The following is a 21074-nucleotide window of genomic DNA, read 5'->3' on the forward strand; positions in this document are numbered from 1 at the left end:
GATATCTAGTTATCCCAGTATATTTTGCTGAAAAGACTATTATCTTTTCAACATCAAAATCAAGTATCCATATATATGTACATCTATTTCTGGATTCTCTATTCTGTTCCATTGATTTATATTCTATACTTATGCCAACATCATACTCTTTTGACCACAATAGTTTACTAGTAAGTTTCAAAATCAGGTACCTTGAAGTCCTCCAACATTGTTCCTTTTTTTAAAAATTGTCTCATCTACTCTAGGTTATTTCTTCCATAAAAATTTTAGAGTCAGCTTGTCAATTCCTGCCAAAAAAATAATACTTCTGGACTCTTGATTGGAATTCTGTTGAATCTGTAGATCAAGCTGTGGAGAATTAACATTTAAAAATATTGAAATGTCCAATTCACAAACCTGGCATATCTCACTACTGATTTAGGTAAATTTTTTTCTCAACAATTTTTGAAAATTTCAATGCACAAATCTTACATATATTTGCTAATTTTATCCTTAAGTGTTTCATGGTCTTAAAACTATTATAAATGGTTCTTCAGAAATTTGATTTTCTAATTATTTGTCACTAGCATATAGGGAAACAACTGATATTTGTATATTGACCTTGCATCGCAGGACTTCACTAATTAGTTTATCAATTTCTAACAACTTTTGTGTAAGCTCCATATGTATATGATTATGTCATCTACAAATAAAGATAATTTAATTTTTTTATTCAAATCTGTATATTTTTTATTTCTTTTCTTTGCTTTATTACACTGGTTAGGACTTCCATTGTAACACTGAATAGAAGTGGTAAAGGGATGTGGGATGGGGGGAAACATTCAGTATTTCACTCTTAAGTAAAATGTTAGGTATAGGTTTTTAATTACTGCCCTTTATAAGACTGAGAACATTTCCTTCCATTCTTAGTTTGCTAAGAATTTTTATCATAAATTTATGAGAACTTTGTTAAAAGCTTTTTCTGCATCTATTGAGATACTTATTTGGTTTTTCTCCTTTGTTCTGTTAATATGGTGAATTACATTAGTTGATTTTTTAATGTTAAACTAACCTTGCATTTCTTGGATAAACCCCACTTGGTCATACCGTGTTAACCTTTTTATATACTGCTTAATTTGATTTCCTAATTTTTAAAGAAGATTTTAAATCTCTGTTCATAAAGGATATTGGTATGTAGTATTTTTGTAATATCTTTTTTTAATTGAAGTACAGTTGATGTACAATATTATATGTTACAGGTATACAGTATAGTGATTCACAATTTTTAAAGGTTTTGCGCCATTTATAATTACTATAAAATATTGGCTATATTCCCCATGTTGTTCAATATATCCTAGTACCTTATTGTATACATAATATTTTGTACATCTTAATCCCCTACCCCTATATTGCCCCTCCCCCTTCTCTCTGCCCACTGGTAACCACTAGTTTGTTCTCTATATCTGTGAGTCCACTTCTTTTTTGTTATATTCACCAGTTTGTTGTCTTTTTTAGATTCCACATATAAGCGATATCACAGTATTTGTCTTTCTCTGTCTGACTTATTTCACTTAGTATATTAACCCCTTATTGGTCATATCATTTGCAAATATTTTCTCCCATTCAGCAGTTTGTCTTTCTATTTTGTCAGTGATTTCCTTTGCGGTGTAAAAGCTTTTAAGTTTGATTAGGTCCCATTTGTTTATTTTGGCCTTTATTTCCTTTGCTTTAGGAGACAGATCTAAAAAAATATTGCTTTGATTTATGTCAAAGAGTGTTCTGCCTATGTTTTCCACTAGGAGTTTTATGGTTTCTGGTCTTAGATTTAGGTCTTTAATCCATTTTGAGTTTATTTTTGTATATGGTGTTATAGAAGTTTCTAATTTCATTCTTTATCTAAAAAAATTAATTAATTAATTTATTTTTGGCCATGTTGGGTCTTCGTTGCTGCATGCGGGCTTTCTCTAATTGTGGCAAGTGAGGGCTACTCTTTGTTGCGGTGCATGGGCTTCTCATTGCAGTGGCTTCTCTTGTTGCGGAGCACAGGCTCTAGGCACTCAGGCTTTAGTAGTTGTGGCACACAGGCTCAGTAGTTGTGGCACACAGGCTTAGTTGCTCTGTGACATGTGGGATCTTCTCAGACCAGGGCTCAAACCTGCGTCCCCTGCATTGGCAGGCAGATTCTTAACTACTGCACCACAAACGAGGCCCTAATTTCATTCTTTTATATGTAGCTGTCCAGTTTTCCCAGCACCACTTATTGAAGAGACTGTCTTTCCTCCATTGTATATTCTTGCCTCCTTTGTTGTAGATTAACTGACCATAAGTGCATGGGTTTATTTCTGGCCTCTCTATTCTATGCCATTGATCTATTCATCTGTTTTGTGCCAGTACCATACTGTTTTGATTACTTTAGCTTAGTAGTATTGTCTGAAGTCAGAGAGCATGATACCTTCAGCTCTTCTTTCTCAAGATTATTTTGGCTATTCAGGGTCTTATATGGTTCCATACAAATTTTTAAATTATTTGTTCTAGTTCTGTGAGAAATGCCATTCCTTGTTTTGGTTATCAGGGTTATGTTGTCCTCATAAAATGAATTAGAAAATATTTTTTTTACCTCTGTTTTCTGAAAAAGCTTCTGTAGAATTGTTATTATTTCTGCTTTAAATGTTTGATAGAGTTCAGCAGTGAAGTTATTTGGGGCCTGAGTTTTCTCTGTGAGAAGGTTTTTTAAAAATTCAATTTGTTGAATGGTTAAGGGAGTATTCATATTTTGTATTTCATCTTGTGTAAGTTTTGGCTTATACAATTTTAATGAATTTTTCTATTTCATGTAAATTGTTGGATTAACTGGAATAAAGTTAATCATAATATTCTTTTACTCTCCTCTTAATATCTATAGGTTTATAGTGATAGCTTTTCTTATATTCCTGATATTGATAATTTGAGTCTTATTTGTTTTTTGATTAGTAAAGCTAGAGATTTATTAATTTTATTGACCTTTTTATAAAACTAGCATTTGATTTTATTAATTTTTCTCTATTGCTTACATATTTCCTATTTTATTGATTTCTTTTTTTTTTTTTTTTTTTTTTTTCCCTGTATTCCCCCATTCAATCTGGACTGCCACAATCAGACAGACAGGAAGCGCAAGGACACTTTTTTCTTGCATCTGTGCTGGAAACCTTAGCAGACAGTAACTGCTCCAGGCATGTCAGATAGATGCATCTATTTTATTGATTTCTGATCTTATCTTTATGATTTCCTTCCAGTTGTTATAATTTCTTAAGATGGAAGCTTAAGTTATTGATTTAGACTGTTCTTTTTCTAAAATAAGCATTTAAATTTCCCTGCAAGCACTGCTTTAGAGGCATCAAAAACATTTTGGTATGCTATATTTTCATTTTCAATCAAAATATTTTATAATTTCTATTACGTTTTTTGGGGGACCATGGTTTCTTTAGATATGTATTGTTTAATTTCCACATATTTTGGTATTTTTCAGACATCTTGTTATTGATTTGTAATTTAAATCCATTGTGAGTAGAGATCATACTCTGTATGACTGTAATCCTTTTAAAAGCATTGACAATTGTTTTATGATTCAGTATATTGATCTGTCTTGTTGAATGTTCCATATTCTCTTGAAAAGAATGTATATTTTGCTGTTGTTGGATATGGCATTTTATAAATGTCAGTTAAGTCAGTGTTGATGCTAATGTTCAAGTCTTTTATATCCTTACAGATTTTCTGTCTACTTGTTTAGTTGATATATTCTCAAGTTCAAAGATTCTTTCCTCAGTCATGTCTAATCTACTAATAAGACCATCAAAAGCATTATTTATTTCTATTACAATGTTTATCTCCAGCATTTCTTTTTGGTTCTTTCTTAGGATTTCCATCTCTCTGCTTTCATTGCACATTTGTTCTTGCATGCTGTCTACTTTATCCATTAGAGCCCTTAACATATTAATCATAGGTGTTTTAAATTTCTAATTGAATAATTTAAAAATCCCTGTCATGTCTGGTTTTGATGCTTGCTCTGTTTCTTCACATTGTAATTTTTTGCCTTTTAGTATGCTTGTAATTTTTTCTTGGTATCTGGAACATGATGTACTGGGTAAAAGGAACTGCTGTAAAGATGCCTTTAGTAATGTGGTGATGAGGTATGAAGAGAGGAAGTGTTCTATAGTCCTACAAATAGATACTAGTCTTTTAGTGAGTCTGTGCCTCTGGACTGTGAACTTCACAAGTGTTTCGCAGCTTTTCTCTCCCACATTGGGTGGGACAGAATGGCTAAAGTCGGCTGGAGTTGGATATTTCAGGTCCCAGCTCAGTAAGGCTCTGATAATACCCTAGCAGGTTAGGCTCTAGTTAACTAGCTCCCCCTGAGGGCAGGCCTTGTTAAGAAGAACAGAGTGCTCAGATATATTTCAAATGGTTCCTTTTCTCCTCCCTCTGCTAGAAGCCCAAGAGGATTTTCCCTGATATCTACTGTGGGAACCTGGTCAAGTTCCCAGAGGTAAATTTCACAGTACAGGATTTTGGGATCACCATATGACTGGGTCATCCTAGAGTTTTAACTCCCAAATTTGTCCACATTAAGCCTCTGGCAATTTGTCAATTAAAGTTCAGCTTTCTCTACCCTGAGGCAGTTTCTACTCCTTAGTGTCTGCTCCAGTAAACTGTGACTCTGTTTGCCTGCCTGTCTCTCCAATCTTGGGAACAGTGGCTTGCTCTGTGTCCTCACCTCTCTTACAGATCCAAGAAAATTTGTTGATTTTTCAGTCTATTCAGTTTTTTTCTTGTTAAAATGGAGTGGCAACTTCCAAGCTCCTTACATGCAGAACTGGAAACTAGAAGTCTCCACTTGTTGTATCAATTGATGAGAGGATGTTGAAATTTCTAAATATAATTGTGGACCTGTCCATTTCTCCTTTTAGTTCTGTCACTTTTTTCTGTATATTTTTAGTATCTGCGTGCATACATTCAGGATTATAATGTCTTCTTAACGAATTGATCCTTTACCATTATAAAATGTCCCCTTTTATTTATGGTAATATGTTTTTCATGATGTCTACTTTGATATTAATGTACCCACTCCAGCTGCCTTAAGATCAGTGTTTGAGTATTATATTTTTATTATTTTTCTATGTAACAAATTTGTCTGTTTATATTTAAAGTGTGTTTCTTGTAGACAGCATATATTTTGGTCTTGCTTTTTTACCCATTCTGATAACCTCTGGCTTTTAATTGGAGAGTTTAGACCAAAGGTCATTAATGTGTAGTCCCTGGACCCCTTGAAGTACCTAAGGCCCTTTCACGGTGTGTTTGTGAGATCAAAATGATTGTCATAATAATACTAGGATGCTATTTTTTTTTTTTTTACTATGGGGACATTTGCATTGTATGCAAAAGCCATGGTGGATAAAATTGCCTTAGTATGAATGAAGGCAGTGACATCAAATGTACTACAGTCATTGGTATTCAGCATGTACTTAAAAAAAAAAAAGTTTCATTTAAAGAACCTCCTTTATCAAGGAGTAAAATGTATCAATTTTATTAAATACATATTGTTTAAATGTACACATAAAACACTTCAGCTACATATTGAAGTATGATGCCCTGAGTAAAAGCACTTGTGAGATTATTTGAGTTGCAAGCTGAACTAGCAATATTTTAAATGGAGTACTGTTTTTACTAAGAACAACTAACAAAATATGGTAATTCAAACTGGGAGATATGACAGTGATTCTCCCAAAAATAAATGTAGTGATCCAATCACCTCAAGGAAAACTACTGAGGTATTTTTTACCGATAATAACATTTATGCTTTCAAGTAAAAATTAGAATTTTGGAAAACTTTTACTTGCCACTGTGAACTTGACAGTTTACCAATAGATGAGGTAGGTAATGATATGAACAACTGTAATTTTTTCAATGTTGCAAATGTGCGAACATTTGCAAAACTCAGTGAACCAATATGTTCCAAGTGATTAATGCATGGTCTTAACGGGGTAAAGAACCATTCAAGGTGCTAGATAGACAAATGGATTTTAATGCACTTGACAATGAAAAGTTCATTGATGAGGCTTCATTGTCCACATTGCAACTAACTTTTAAGCAACTACCACTTTTCAAGTTTTGGTGTAGGATCAAAGATGAATATCTACAGTTATATGAAAAAGATATTAACATAACTTTTCCACCTACATATCTATGTGAGGCTGGATTTTCTTCATATACTTCAGCCAAAAGAACCAATTACAGAAGATAATGCAGAAACAAGAGTATCCAACTGTCTTCTGTCAAGCCAACATTAAAATAAATTTGCAAAAATGTAAAACAATGTTCTCTTCTCGCTAAATATTTTTGTTTTGGGAAATATAGTTATTTATCATAAAAGTATGTTATGCTATTTTAAATGAATTAATATGTAAATACATTAAACATTTCTCATTTTAAATAACTAATATGGTATTTTTTGCAGGTTATACATATTTATTTATATATAATATATTCTTTATATATATATATATGTCTCCCACATGAATAAAAGCTCTTTGGAGTCCTCAATAATTTTTTATTAGTGCAAAGTTTCTTAAGACTGCAAGTTTGGTAATTGCTAGTTTTGACTTTACTTTTGTATGATAATACATATGGTTGGGTTTAAGATTACCATCTTGCTGTTTGCTTACTATTAGTCTCATTTTTTTTTGTTCCTCTGTTAATTCTTTTTTTTTTATTACTTATGAAACTCTTAGTATTTTCTTTTTTCTCCACTATTATTTTATTGGTTTTTATTGGTTTTTATTTCATTGTTTTCAAATGGCATTCACTCCTTGGAGTTGAGCAAATGGCTGTCCATGTCAGAAGGGGCATAGTTCCTCCATTTTGATACACTCTTTCACTTATGTATGTTACGTGTTATCTCCTGTAGGTAATTGAGTTGGAACCCCTGCTGTAGAGTCTTACACCAATATTGGTTTAGGAACAAGAATAATAATGGTGGTATTAAATCACCAGTGTGTTTGTCCTCTTTCTCTGCTAAATTGCTAAATTTAGCAATTTAAATTGCAGCCATTATGGGTGGAATCCCTCTACTGCCTGAGTTCTCCTTTAGGGTTTAGAAACTGCTTTTACAGTGTTAATATTAAGTAGATTTAGTATATACTCATAAGATCCATCATAACTAGTTCAGGAAAGAAGAGCAAAAATGGCATGGAAAACTGTCCTGTAAAAATACTGTTATACCCAATGTAGTCGACAAACCCTTATGAACTTCTTACTTCATAATAGACACTCTATGGGGCACTGGAGACAGACACAAAGACAAATAAGTAATGCATCCTACCCTCAAGTCCTGTATTCTAGAAATGGAGAATAATCATGTACACAAGATTTTTAGCTGACATAATACAAGTACACTGGATGGAATTGTCAAACCGTAGGAGAAATTTTATGTTTTACTTCAGGGGAAAATAAGGAAAGGCTTCATAGGGAAGATCTTGGGCTCTGTTTAAAAATATGACTAAGGACCTCTCTGGTAGTGCAGTGGTTAAGAATCTGCCTGCCAATGCAGGGGACACAGGTTCAAGCCCTGGTCCGGGAAGATCCCACGTGCTGCGGAGCAACTAAGCCCGTGCGCCACAACTACTGAGCCTGCGGTCTAGAGCCTGTGAGCCACAACTACTGAGCCCATGAGCCACAACTACTGAAGCCTGCACACCTAGAGCCCGTGCTCTGCAACAAGAGAAGCCACAACAATGAGAAGCCTGCACACTGCAACAAAGACTAGCACCCACTCACCGCAACTAGAGAAAGCCCGCCCGCAGCAACGAAGACCCAACGCAGCCAAAAATAAATAAATTAAATAAATAAATTAAAAATAAATATGACTAAGAATTCACCAGACGAAAAAAAGAATATGAAGAAAGTGGGCTGGCATCATTGGGGTACTACAAGCAGTTCTGAATGGCTGTAGCACTCTGCAAGGGGGGAGAGGAATTATAGTGCAAAAGATATGGTTGAGCAGTAGTCAGGGACAATATCACTGAGACAACATTTCATGCTAAGAAATTTGGACTTTATACTGAAGGTTATCACAGTCAGGATTTTAACAGGGAAAGGACAAGTAGATTTTTGTTTCAGAGCAAGAGAGAGAGATGAGAGCTCTAGAGCAGTGAGGAAGATGGAGTGAAAAGCTGCAAGAACTGGAGTCAGGAAACATCGTTAGGATACTATGGGATCTCCCAAGAACGCTCATTCGTTAATTCTGAGATAGAGACTGACTTTTTCATGCCCTACCGGCGTTTCCAATGCAAAGCCAGGGTGACAGTCATTTTTAGACTCTTGATACCTGTTAATTCCTCTTTCATACCGATTTTGATCCTGTGCTGTTTCTGCAGCTTCTCATTTATTTATTTAACACACATGTATTTTGTGCCTGCTATGTGGCAGGCAATATGCAAGCTCTGGAGTTACAAACACAGTCCTTTTGTTCATGGAGTTTATGATCAGGAGATTAACAAATTATTAGAAATGTAAGGCATGCTTTGAGTATTTACATCTGGTTAAATGTATTTTTTTCTCCTCTCCCTCTCAAAATTCCACTAAAATGACAATAAATAAATAAAAGGGATATAACTCAACAAGGGTAATGAAGAGAGAAAATTGGTGGGTGAGAGAGAATTCATTCATTCAAGGAATTGATGGAAAATTAAATATCCGAATTAGTGAAGCAAGTCAGCTAAAACACAAGAGTTGAAAGAAAGGATACCGAGGAGAAGCAAGAAGTTTGGGAACACATCTTCCCCCAGTTGAGCCTTGAGATGACTATAGCTCAGGCTGACACCTTTATTGTAGCCTTGTGAGAGCCTTGGATCTAAAGGCACTGAGCTAAGCCATGCCTGACTCATAGAATCTATGAGATAATGAATATTGTTTGTTTGTCTTAAGATGCTAAATTTTGGGGATAATTTGTTACACAGTCATCAATAACTAATACATAGTAGTTTGTCTATTTTTAAAATTTGATTATAAAACCACCTTTTGGATTTATTTATTAGTTCTACTGTTTTTCTGTTTTCTGACAATAATTTCTGCTTTAATTTATTTTTTTAATATTTTAATTTTATTGGAGTATAGTTGATTTACAATGTTGTGTTAGTTTCAGGTGTACAGCAAAGTGATTCAGTTATACATATATTCACTCTTTTTTAGATTCTTTTCTCTTATAGGTTATCACAGGATATTGGGTAGAGTTCCCTGTGCTATACAGTAGGTCCTTGTTGGTTATCTATTTTATACATAGTAGTGTGCATGTGTTCATCCCAAGCTCTTGATTTATCCCTCCCCCCCCACATTTCCCCTTTGGTAACCATAAGATTTTTTTCAATATCTGTAAGTGTGCTTCTGTTTTGTAAATAAGTTCATTTGTATCTTTTTAAAATTAGATTCCACATATGAGTGATATCACATGATATTTGTCTTTGTCTGACTTACTTCACTTAGTATGATAATCTCTAGGTCCATCCATGTTGCAGCAAATGGCATTATTTCATTCTTTTTTATGGCTAATATTCCATTATATATATATATCACATCTTCTTTATCCATTCATCTGCTGATGGACACTTAGGTTGCTTCCATATCTTGGCTATTATAAATAGTACTGCTATGAACATTGGGGTGGGTGTATTTCTGTCTTAATTCTCCTTTTATCACCTATGGTTTATGCTCTGTGAAAATCATTGCTGTTATATTTGGTACATAAATATTAGTAACTATTATATCTTCATTGTGATTAGAGCCTTTAGCATTATAAAATGTTTTTTATATCTTTTTATGCTTTTTGTTCTGAATTCCACATTGTCAGATATCATGATTGTGGATCCTATCATTTAATCTTAGTTCTACATGTGAATATTTATTTATATAATGCTCAACAGTAGTCCTTACTTTGACGTCTTGCTAGTCTTTTTGATTCTTTGAAGCTCTAGTAGATTTTTCTGGAAGTCATTATGGGAACAGAATTATGTGAGTTCTTGCATGTTTATAGCAGTTTATCTGTGACCTTCATTCTTGAAGTTAATTTGGCCTGGATAGTAAATCCATGATTTCCATTTTCTTCTGAGTGTCTTAAATATGTAACTCTACCATCTTCTGGTATAAAGTATTGCTGTAGAAAAGTCAGATGACAATCTGCCTTATTATTCTTCATTGCACGATGTTGTAATTTATAATATTATATTATAATGTTATAATTTTTAACATTTGTTCTGTTCCATTGCTTTGGTTTTCTCCTTTGGATTCCTGTCATATGTTTGTTGGCTTTTTTGGTCTATCTTCTATATCTATCTATTTCTTTCAAATCTTTATTATTCTTTTCTTAATTTCTTTTTTATTTTTCAAAACTTTCTATTTTTCATCTTCTATTTCTTTCAAAGCATTATCCATTGTGTGTTACTCTGATTTTGCTTTTGTTTTTAAAAATATTTTTTTTTCTAATTCTTCCTTGAGTTCTGTCACCTGTCTTTTCAAATATTTGTTTTCAACAATCACTTTATTTCTGAATTTTTCTAATTCTGATATATTTTCACATAATTTCTATCATGTTTTATTTTTTTAAGATTTTTTAAGTATAAAATTATAGTTTCATTTTTATAGGCTTTTTATGGCATGACTTTTTTTTTTGTCTACAAGGATATTATTCTACTCATTCTGTTTTTTCTTATAATAACTTTGTATGAGATTCAGCTATAATCTTTTTTCTGATGCTCATTTTTAAATGAAATGAGCTTTCCTGTACTTTCAGGAGAGGGGCAGAAGATTTTTTCTTGCTTTATAGCTCTAGAGCTCTATCTTCTGTATGTTTTTATTTTCAAAGTGATTAAAAGTAATTTCTGTTTTTTGTCTCCTATCTCCTTGCTCCCCCTCCCAGCTTTTAACTGGTTCTTATCTTTATTTGCCCTTCTAGTTTGTATCCTGCTCAATTTGGATTCTCCTTTCAGCACCTTGTCCTCAGTGTGGGGCTTTGTCTTGTAGGGGAGATTTGTTTATAGGACCCAGACTGCTCCATTAGACTTTATGACAACACAATCCCCTTGAATTTACCAATGAATTTTATCCTCCTAGTTTCAGCTGTTGTTCTCAGATTGGCCCATGCTTTGTAGTTAGTACCACGTGGTGCTTTGGGGGTTCTCGGTCTCAGAGCAATTAGAAGCTCATTTGTCAGTGCTCTTTTTCTCCAGCACAAATGCTCATATTGCTCAAGTCTTGTAGCTGAGGGTGTTGAGTACTTGGGGGATCATAGGAATACCTGGTCATTTAGATTTATTGTAGATATCATCCATGGGTCTTTTGTTTTGCTATCATAGTTGCTTTTTATGTTTTTAGAGGAATCTAGGGAGAGTAAAACTATGCTGCCTCTGCTGCTACCTTCTTACTCATTCTTTTTGCTTCTCAACTTGTGCCATCTTAGGCCAGTGGAAGTGCATTCAATTAGGCTTCTGGGTTTTTTTTGACATGATCCTATTAGTCCTTGATGGTTTTCTTACTTTATAGAGCAAAAAGATATTCCAGACATTTCCTGTCCTGGACTTTGAATCAACATTTCTACAAAGAGCTTTAATTTTTTTATCCATAGGATTTTTACATTAAGTATATCCATCCACTGGAGTGAGAATAGTACTTGAAACCCAGCTGGAAATAAAGACTTATCAAGTAGTGGAATACAAAGTGAAAGGAAACCAAGAAGGAAGGAAAGAAATTGCTTCCTGAGAGTCTATCATTTGTCAGATAGAGAGTTCAGGGTTTTTGCATACGTAACCTTGTTTGACCCTTAGAAAAATCCTGTAGGCACGTGAAGTAAGTATAATTATCCTAATTTTTACAACTGCAAAAACAGAGGTTCAGAGAGTTCACTCAAGATCATCTCACCAATACATAGATTTGGTAATATGACAGAGATATGGAAATATTATTGTCCTAAGTTAATGGCTTTAAAATTTGCTAAAAAAGAAACAAACTAAACAGAGTACCTGACAGTTACAGCTATTTTACCAGGAAGTAGACACACACAAATACACATACACACACAAACATACATTTACATTCAGTTTTTAAAACTTTATTTTGAAATAATTGTAGAGTCACAGCAAATTGCAAACAGGGAGTTTATACATATACAGTATAGTAAGTTTATACATATACAGTATAATAACAATACAGGAAGTTCTTCTATATCCTTTACCCAATTTTCCCCCATTGGTTACCTCTTATATAGCTACAGTACAATATCAAAACCAGGAAACTGACACTGTCATAATATGCATGTATATTTCTATGTCATTTTATCTCATGTATAGATTCGTATAGCCACCATCACAATCGAGACACAGACCTATTCCATCACCACCAAGATCTCCTTTGTGCTGTTTATAGTCACACACACACCCCATCCCCACTGCCCATAACCACTGTCAGCCATTAACCTGTTCTACATCTTTATAATTTTTTCATTTTGAGAATGTTATATAAATGGAAATACGCAGTATGTGACCTTTTGAAATTAGCTTTTTTCACTTAAACTAATGTTCTTGAGATCTATCCAAATTGTTGCATGTATCAACAGTTTGTTCCTTTTTATTGCTGAGTAGTATTCCATAGTACGGATGTACCACAGTTTATTTAACTCTTCACCTATTGTAGAACATTTTGGTTGTTTCTGGTTTTTGGCTATTACAAATAAAGCTGCTATGAACAATCATGTATAGGTCTTTGTGTGGACATAAGTTTCCATTTCTCTGGGAAAAATGCCTAGGAATCCTGAATCATAGAGTTAGTATATGTTTAGTTTTTTAAGAAATGCCAAACTATTTTTGAGAGTGGTTGTACTATTTACATTCCCACCAGCAATATATGAAAGATCCAGTTTCTCTGTATCCTTGCCAGCATTCGATGTTGTCACTTTTTAAAAAATTTTAGCCATTCTAATAGGTGTGTAATGATAGCTCACTGTGGTCTTAATTTTCATTTCCCTAAGGGCTATGATGTGAAACATTTTTTCATGTGCTTATTGCCATTCATATATCCTTTTCACTGAAACGTCTCATGTGTTTTGCCTACTTTCTAATTGGATTTTGTTGTTGTTGTTATTTTGTTTTAACTTTTGAGTTTTGAGAGTTCTTTATATACTCTAGACGCTCATCTTTTATCACATGTGTGATTTGAAAATATTTTCTCCCAGTCTATAACTTGTCTTATCATTCTCTTAACAGGGTCTTTCACAAAGCAAATGTTTTTAATTTAGATGGAGTCCAATTTATCAATTTTTTCTGTTGTGGAGCATGTATTTGATGACACATCTAAGAACTCTTCATCAAGCCCTAGGTCCTAAAGATTTCCTCTTATATTATCTTCTAAGGGTTTTACAGTTTTACACTTTATATTTACAATTATGGTCCATTTTGAGTTAATTTTTGTATAAGGTGTGAGGTTTAGATTGAGGTTTCTTTTTTTTTTAGCATATGGATATCTAATTGCTCCAGCACCATTTGTTGAAAGGCTGTCCTTCATTCTTTGAGTTGTTTTTCCACCTTTATAAAAAATCAGTTGTCTGTACTTATGTGGGTTTTTCTCCTGCCTTCTTTATTCTCTTCCATTGATCTCTGTGTCTCTATCTCCAACACCACATAGTCTTCTTGAAATTGGGTACAGTGATTCCTCCCTCTTTATTCTTCTGTTTCAAAATGATTTTAGCTGTTCCAGTTTCTGTGCTTTTCCATATAAAGTTTAGAAAAATTTTGTCTAGATCTTTAAAAAAAGTCTTGCTCACATCTTGATAGGCATTGCATTAAACCTACATATCAGTTTGGAGAGAATTGACCTCATTATAGCATTAAGCCTTCCTATTCATGAACACAGTCTGTATATCCATTTATTTATATCTTTTCTTTTTTTAAAAAAATTAATTAATTTATTTATTTTTGGCTGTGTTGGGTCTTCATTGCTGCATGCAGGCTTTCTCTAGTTGCAGCGAGTGGGGGCTACTCTTTGTTGTGGTGCACGGGCTTCTCATTGCGGTGGCTTCTCTTGTTGTGGAGCATAGGCTCTAGGCGCACGGGCTTCAGTAGTTGTGGCACACAGGCTTAGTTGCTCCACGGCATGTGGGGTCTTCCCGGACCAGGGCTTGAACCGGTGTCCCCTGCATTGGCAGGCAGATTCTTAACCACTGTACCACCAGGGAAGTCCCTATTCCTCTTCTTAAAGAACCAGCTTTTTGTTTCGTTGATTTTCTGTATTGTTTTTCTGCTTTGGGAATCATTGATTTCTACTACTATATTTATAATTTCTTTCCTTCTGCTTGCTTGTGGTTTACTTTGATCTTCTTTTTCTAGTTTCTTAAGGTGGGAACTTAGATTATTGATTTGAGACTTCCCCTCTTGTCTCAGATACACATTTTGTGGTATAAATTTGCCTCTCAGCACTGCTCTAGCTGCAACCCACAAATTTTGATATGCTGTATTTTCATTTTCATTCAGCTATGTGTGTTTTTAATATTTCCCTTGAGACTTCCTCTTTGGCCCATGGATTATTTAGATGTGCATTGTTTAGCTTCCAAGTGTTTGGCAATTTTCCTGTTATCTTTCTGTTAGTGATTTCTACTTTGAGTCCATTCTAATCAGAGAATATACTGTGTATGATTTCCATTCTTTAAAAAATTTGAGGCTTGTTTTATGGTCCAGGATAGAGTCTGTTTTGGTATTTGTTTTGTGAGTGCTTGAAAAGAAGGTGTATTTTGCTGTCATTGGGTGGTGAGTTCTATAAATGTCAACTAGATCCTGTTGTTGATGGTATTGTTGAGTCGTTTTATATTCTTGCTGATTTTCTGTTTAATTGTTCTATCATTTTTTAAGAGAGGTGTGTTAATGTCTCCAACAATAATTGTGTATTTATCTATATCTTATTTAAGTTTTATCAGTTTTTGCTTCACATATTTTGCAGTTCTGTTTTTTGGTGCATATATTTTTAGGGTTGCTACATCTTCTTGGTGCATTTACTTTTTTATCATTATGTAATGTCATTCTCTGTTCCTGGTAATTTTCTTTGCTCTGAAATCTACTTGAATAGACTTCATAGCTAATTATTTCTAAAGTCCACTTTAATAGACTTTAATAGGTAATTTGCTCTGAAGTCTACTTTATCTGATATTAATATAGCCATTCCTGCCTTCTTTTGATTAATGTTTGCATGGTATACCTTTTCCCATCATTTTTCTTTCTACCTACCTACATTATTATATCCGAGGTGAGCTTCTTGTACACAGCGTATAGTGTGTTTTGCTTTTTCATCCACTTGGCCAATCTCTGTCTTTAACTGGTATATTTAGACAATTTACATTTAAGGTAATTATTGATATTATAGGGCTTAACTCTACAATTTAATTTTCTGTTTTCTGTTTATTCTCTCTGGTTTTTGTTCTTCTGTTTCCTTTTTCCGGTCTTCAGGTGGGTTACTTAAACATTTTTAGAATTCCATTTTGATTTATCTGTAGTATTTTTGAGTGTATCTTTCGGTATAGATTTCTTAGTGGTTGCTCTATGTATTACATTATACATTCGTCCTCAGTATCATAGAAGATTTGTCCCAGGACCCCCACTGGCATCAAAATTTGTGGATGCTCAAGTCCCTAATATAAAATGTTGGGGTACAGTTGGCTTTCCATATCCATAGATGGGGAACCTGTGAAATAGGAAGGCCGACTGTATATACATGATTTATCACAGTCTATTGGTCTTGACATTTTACTAGTTTGGGTGAAGTGTGGAAATCTCAGTTTCCCTTTCCATTACATCCCCTTTACACTCCTTTACCCCTTATACAATAACTGTTTTAAATATTTCCTCTACATACACTGAGGACCAAGTCAGACAGTGTTATAAGTTTTGCTCTACCATCAACCACTATTTAGAAAACCCAAAAGGAGAAGGAAAATCTATCGTATTTACCATATCTTTACTCTTTCCATGATTCTTCCTTTCTGATGTTCCAAGATTCTTTCATTTACAATTTCTTTTGTTTAAAGAACTTCCTTCAGCCATTTTTAGAGCAAGTCTTCTGGCGACAAATTCCTTTATCTTCCTTATTCTGAAAATGTCTTGATTTTCCCTTCATTTATGAAGGATATTTTCTACTGAGCATAGAATTTTGGTTTGACAGCTTGAAAAATATTATGCCACTTCCTTATGCTTCCATGGTTTCTGATGAGAAGTCTCTGTCTTTTGAAATGCTTTTTTCCCTATATATAGGAAAACATTATGTCTTGTTGCTTTCAAGAGTTTGTATTTCTATTTAGTTTTCAGAAGCTTGACTATGATGTGTCTTGACAACGATTTCTTTGGGGTTTTTTGTTTGTTTGTTTGGGGCTTGCTCAGCTTCTTGAACCTGTAGGTTTATGTCTTTTGCCAAATTTTGGAAGTGTTCCAGCATTATTGCTGAAAAGCCTCATTTTCTTTCCCTTCTTCAGAACTCCAATAATATGAATAGTAAGTTTTTTGTTATAGTCCCACAGATCTTTGAGACTCTGTGCATTTAAAATTTTTTCAGTATATATATTTTTAACTGTTCAGATTGGTTATTTGTATTGTTCTACATTCATGGTCACTAATTCTCTCCTCTGTCCTCTCTGTTTTGCTGTTGAGCCCATCACTTAAGTCTTTTTCTTCAGTTATTGTATTTTTTTTAGTTTGAAAATCTCTGTTTCTTATATATATTTTCTATTTTTTGCTGAGATTTTCAGTTTCTTTGCTGAGATTTTCTATTTTTTTTTTCCTCTGTGGTGGAGGGGTTCCTCATTACTCTTGAGTAATGGCGTTCTGGCTCCCTAGTAGGCCTCTTCTGACACATGAGCACTAGATGGGGCAGCTGTGTCTAACTATGGCTGCCCACATGGCCTCCACTGACACTAAGGTGGGGGGAAGTTGGCCTTGTTACTGACATGTTTTAGTTTGTTCAGGCTGCCATAATAAAATACCACAGACTGGTTGGCCTAAACAACAAACATTTATTTTCTCACAGTTCTGGAGCCTGTAAGTCCAAGTTCAAGTTTCCTGTGGGGCTTGGATCCTGGTGAGAGCTCTTTTCCTGGCTTTCAGATGGCTACTTTCTTGCTGTGTCCTCACATGGAAAAGAGAGAAGGGGAGAGGAAGAGAGACAGAACGTGCTCTCTGGGTCCTTTCTTATAAAGACACTAGTTATATTATATCAGGGCGCCACTCTTGTGACCTCATCCCTATCTCCAAATACAGTCACATTTGGGGGTGAGGGCTTCAACATAGGATTTTAGGGGGATACAATTCAGTCCATGGGATGATGGATGGTCATGGAAGTCCTGTATCTCTTGTAGGCCTCCTAAGACACAACCTCAGAGGGGAGAGGGAGGAGCAGCACATTACTATAGAAAGGAGTAGTTTTTATTGACACAGCAAAAGTGATGTGTCACAAAGGTGATGGGGATAGTTACTCTTAGGTTATGTAAGACTCTGCCTTATCAGAATGGAGTGAGGTTCTCCTGCTGCCCTGGAATAGGTAAGTTGTCATGTGAGAGGGCCTGTGAGGGGACACATGGCAAGGAACTATATATGGCTTCTAGGAGTCAAAGCAGTCCTGCTGACGGCCAGAAAGGAATGGACCTCAGTCCTATCGCTGCAAGGAATGGAATTCTGCCAGTAACCACATGAGCTTGGAGGAGGACCCTGAGCTCCAGAAAGGAAGCAGCCTGGCTGACACCTTGATTGCAGCCTAGTGAGACCCTGAGGAAAAGGCCCAGCTATGCTGGGTCCAGACTCCTAACCTAGAGAAACTGTGAGATGATGAATGTATGTAGTTTTAAGCTGCTAAATTTGGGGTAATTTTTTTTATAGCTCAGTAGATAATTAATACAGCCCTCCACTTTCCAAGTCTTTATATTTGTGTTCTCTTCTCAACCACCCTACACACTGCATCAGTGACATAAACAAGTGGTAATTCTAAACATTTGGGGGCATGATTAACGATCTGTCTGCATTGAAAGCTGATAAAAACTTGATACATTTCTTGTCATATGAAGTAAGTGGGCTTATTGGAAAATAGTCTCTTCTGCCAAAAGTTGGAGGAAACAACATAGGGTAATACAATCTAATATCATAGAGGAGATGGTAACAGATGGACTGTAGGCTTAAAAAAATGAGTGTTGGAATCTCTAAGGTGAACGAATCCTTTATGACTAAAAATGAAAGATAGGTTTTATAAGTATACAGCAAAAAGAATAACTGAGCAAAGTTGAACTATCATGAAAAAGGTTGAAAATAAAAAGTTAAAAGGAACAAACCTATGATTAGCATCAAAAAGTACATCTGTGCCAAGAAGTTAATCAAAGAATAAAACAAAACAATTTTAATAAGGAAGATAGTAGTAACAAAATGTCTCATGTTAAGGAACATGAAAGTCAAGACCAAATCACTGTGAAGCAAATCATGATGATGCTGGCAAGGGGGCTAAAATATCACGAAAGAAACAAGTTTTCAGTCCAGAAGCACAAACATGTCAGTCATTTCTTGCCCATTTCGAAATTCCAAAAGAAGTTGGGTCCAAGAGACAGCATGAGTCTCATGCTAGCCAAACATCATATTATTTTCTCCTCAAATCTTCTTGGTGAGCTACAAATGTTTCTTTTGTTGCTAACCACTCCAGGTGGGCCTTGTTAGCTCCCAGTTTACTGCCAGATTGTTAAGCCCACTGTTCAACTGAGTGCTGTCATTTCCTCCTCTTCCCACATTTGCTACCACCACTCTCAAATCACACTGCCTACCACTCCCACTCTCCCCTTATACTGCCACCTCCTCATGAGCTTCCACATGGCCCTATATCGTGGAAGTGAAATCCTCTTCTGCATCTGACATCACCTTTCTCCTACCCACTCCTCCAACTAAGCTCACCTCTTCTGGGAAGGCAATTCTGAAGTGACTTTAATGACAAATTTAAGTAGCACAGAATCTACTAATCAAAATAATCCATCTTTGATCTCAAGGAGGTCCATACTTCTCCCCTTTAACACAATCTGCTCTTCCCCTCCTTTCCATGTGTCCTTGAGTCTTGACTGCTAAGCAAATAGGAATTACCAGCCCAAGGGGCAGAAACTAAAACTACGCTCCAGGTAGTGTCTCACCTGTTAGAGAAGAGCAGACATAATTCTTAGCTGATGGGTGAAAACGTTACTAGCAACTTAGCCGCCAATTCTGAAAATTATGTTATTTAATTGATCGATTTAATTAATTCAATAACTGCTTCTTGCTCGCTGATTATGTGCTGGGCAGTGCTCTGTGCTGTATGTATATTAGGGGGAAAACAGACTTTCTATTGTGGGAGGTAATCAAGATTAAAAATGAAGGAAAACTATAGATTATGGTAAGTGTCTTGCAGAGAGTTCGGTGGTGGGATAAAGTGGTCGAAAGTCCCCCTACAATTACTTCAGTGACAACATTTTTGCTTTGTTCCTTTTTTTGGCCTCTGCTCTTTGTCTTTCTGTTCTTCGTGACTTTCATTCCTATTCCACTTTCATGCTCCTACTCTCTATCAATTTTCTTTCTTTTTTACTTAGAGGCAGGTACCTACCTGCTGCTTATACCTCAAAAAAGGAGATGCATTTGCACCCTGGGTTCTGGAGTCTGATCTCCTCTGGCCTGGAGTTCTGGCTTCTCCACTTGCCAACTGTGCAAAAGTGTAAATTTCTTCTCAGTTTCATCATGTATAAGATGGTAATAATTATGGCTCATATGTCCTAAAGTAGTTGAGAGAATTAACTAAAATACAACATTCAAAATAATTAATGTAGTACCTGGTACATAGCAAAACCCAGCAATGTTAGCTGTTCCTGCTATTTCATCTTGCCTGCATTTGAGATAAGCTGCCTTTATAGGTATGTGTGTGTAGAGGTGGTGCTGATTTATGGTACTATGGTCCCCAAAGATCCAAGCATCCCATAAGCATAATTGAGTTGAAAAGATTATTAGTTTCAATCACATACATTTTTATACAAATATATTTCGTTATTGTAATGACTTTGCACACATGTTAAAGTACAGTGTAGTTAGCTGACTACACTAGAGGACAATTTAAAGAAATATAAATACCAAGGCAACTATATCACCTTTATAATTAATCTATTTGTAATCACCATTTATCCCAGCCCCAATTTTCCTTTATAATTTGATAATAACCAGTAGAAAGAAGGAAATCAAACTCATCCTGAATCTCTTTTGGAGTGAGACCACTTCTAAGAGGTTCTGAGAATTTAAGCCAGTTCATCATTACTAGGTTTCTGGGCTACAGTACTCAGCTGCCCTATTTAAAAGATGACTTTATTATTCTCTCTGATTTCACTGTGTTCATCTGCTTAGATTTGTGTTAAACATACATGGGCTTCTACACAGCTCCTGAACTTTGGTGTTAAGTCCCTGTAGACCCCTTCATAGCACACTTTATAATGCTGTCAGCCTCTACTTCACTTTGCTACTAAAGTGAATCCCTGTGGATTCTTAGCACCTTTCCCTTTGGACCTTAACTTTTCAAGAAAAGATTGAGACCACACAATTGCTATTAATCTCCATATGTTGGTTACAAGAATCTTGGTGCTATCTTTTTTGTTGTTGTTGTTACTTTAAAAGACATTCATCATTAGCCCAACTGCTTCTCTTGATCTTAGCTCTTTGCTCTTTGAAACTAAAGCCTTACAGTTTCTAATTTGTGCACAGTTCACTCAGTGGCCATTTCTTTTGGAAAGAAATGCTTTTGGAAAACATACCATGATGTTCCTGTATTACATCTGTCTACATGGTCACCTCTGTACTGGATGCGCCTCCTTGAACATAGAGACTGTGCCTTTTTCTTTGGTCATCACAGGACCTAGAATAGTGCCAGACACATAGTAGGTGCTTAAGAATGTTTGCTGAATAAATAAAGAATTCTTAAGTATATTCAAACGTTTGCTGCAGTCTATAATAAGATTACATAGAGCAAGACCTGCTACACAAATCTAATTACATGTAAAATTTGAC

The 21074-nt window shown here is 35.1% G+C and overlaps 1 non-coding gene across 1 annotated transcript; it reads right to left on the reverse strand.

Annotated features, from left to right (window-relative positions):
* Positions 1–3076: 3076 nt before the first annotated feature.
* On the reverse strand, positions 3077–3207 carry LOC137763197 (small nucleolar RNA SNORA31). Its single transcript, XR_011073756.1, has one exon. It is a non-coding gene; the product is annotated as a small nucleolar RNA SNORA31 (small nucleolar RNA).
* Between the last annotated feature and the right edge of the window lie 17867 nt (positions 3208–21074).

Source organism: Eschrichtius robustus, chromosome 3 (genome assembly GCF_028021215.1).
Source record: "Eschrichtius robustus isolate mEscRob2 chromosome 3, mEscRob2.pri, whole genome shotgun sequence".
In the NCBI taxonomy this organism is placed as follows: Eukaryota; Metazoa; Chordata; class Mammalia; order Artiodactyla; family Eschrichtiidae; genus Eschrichtius; species Eschrichtius robustus.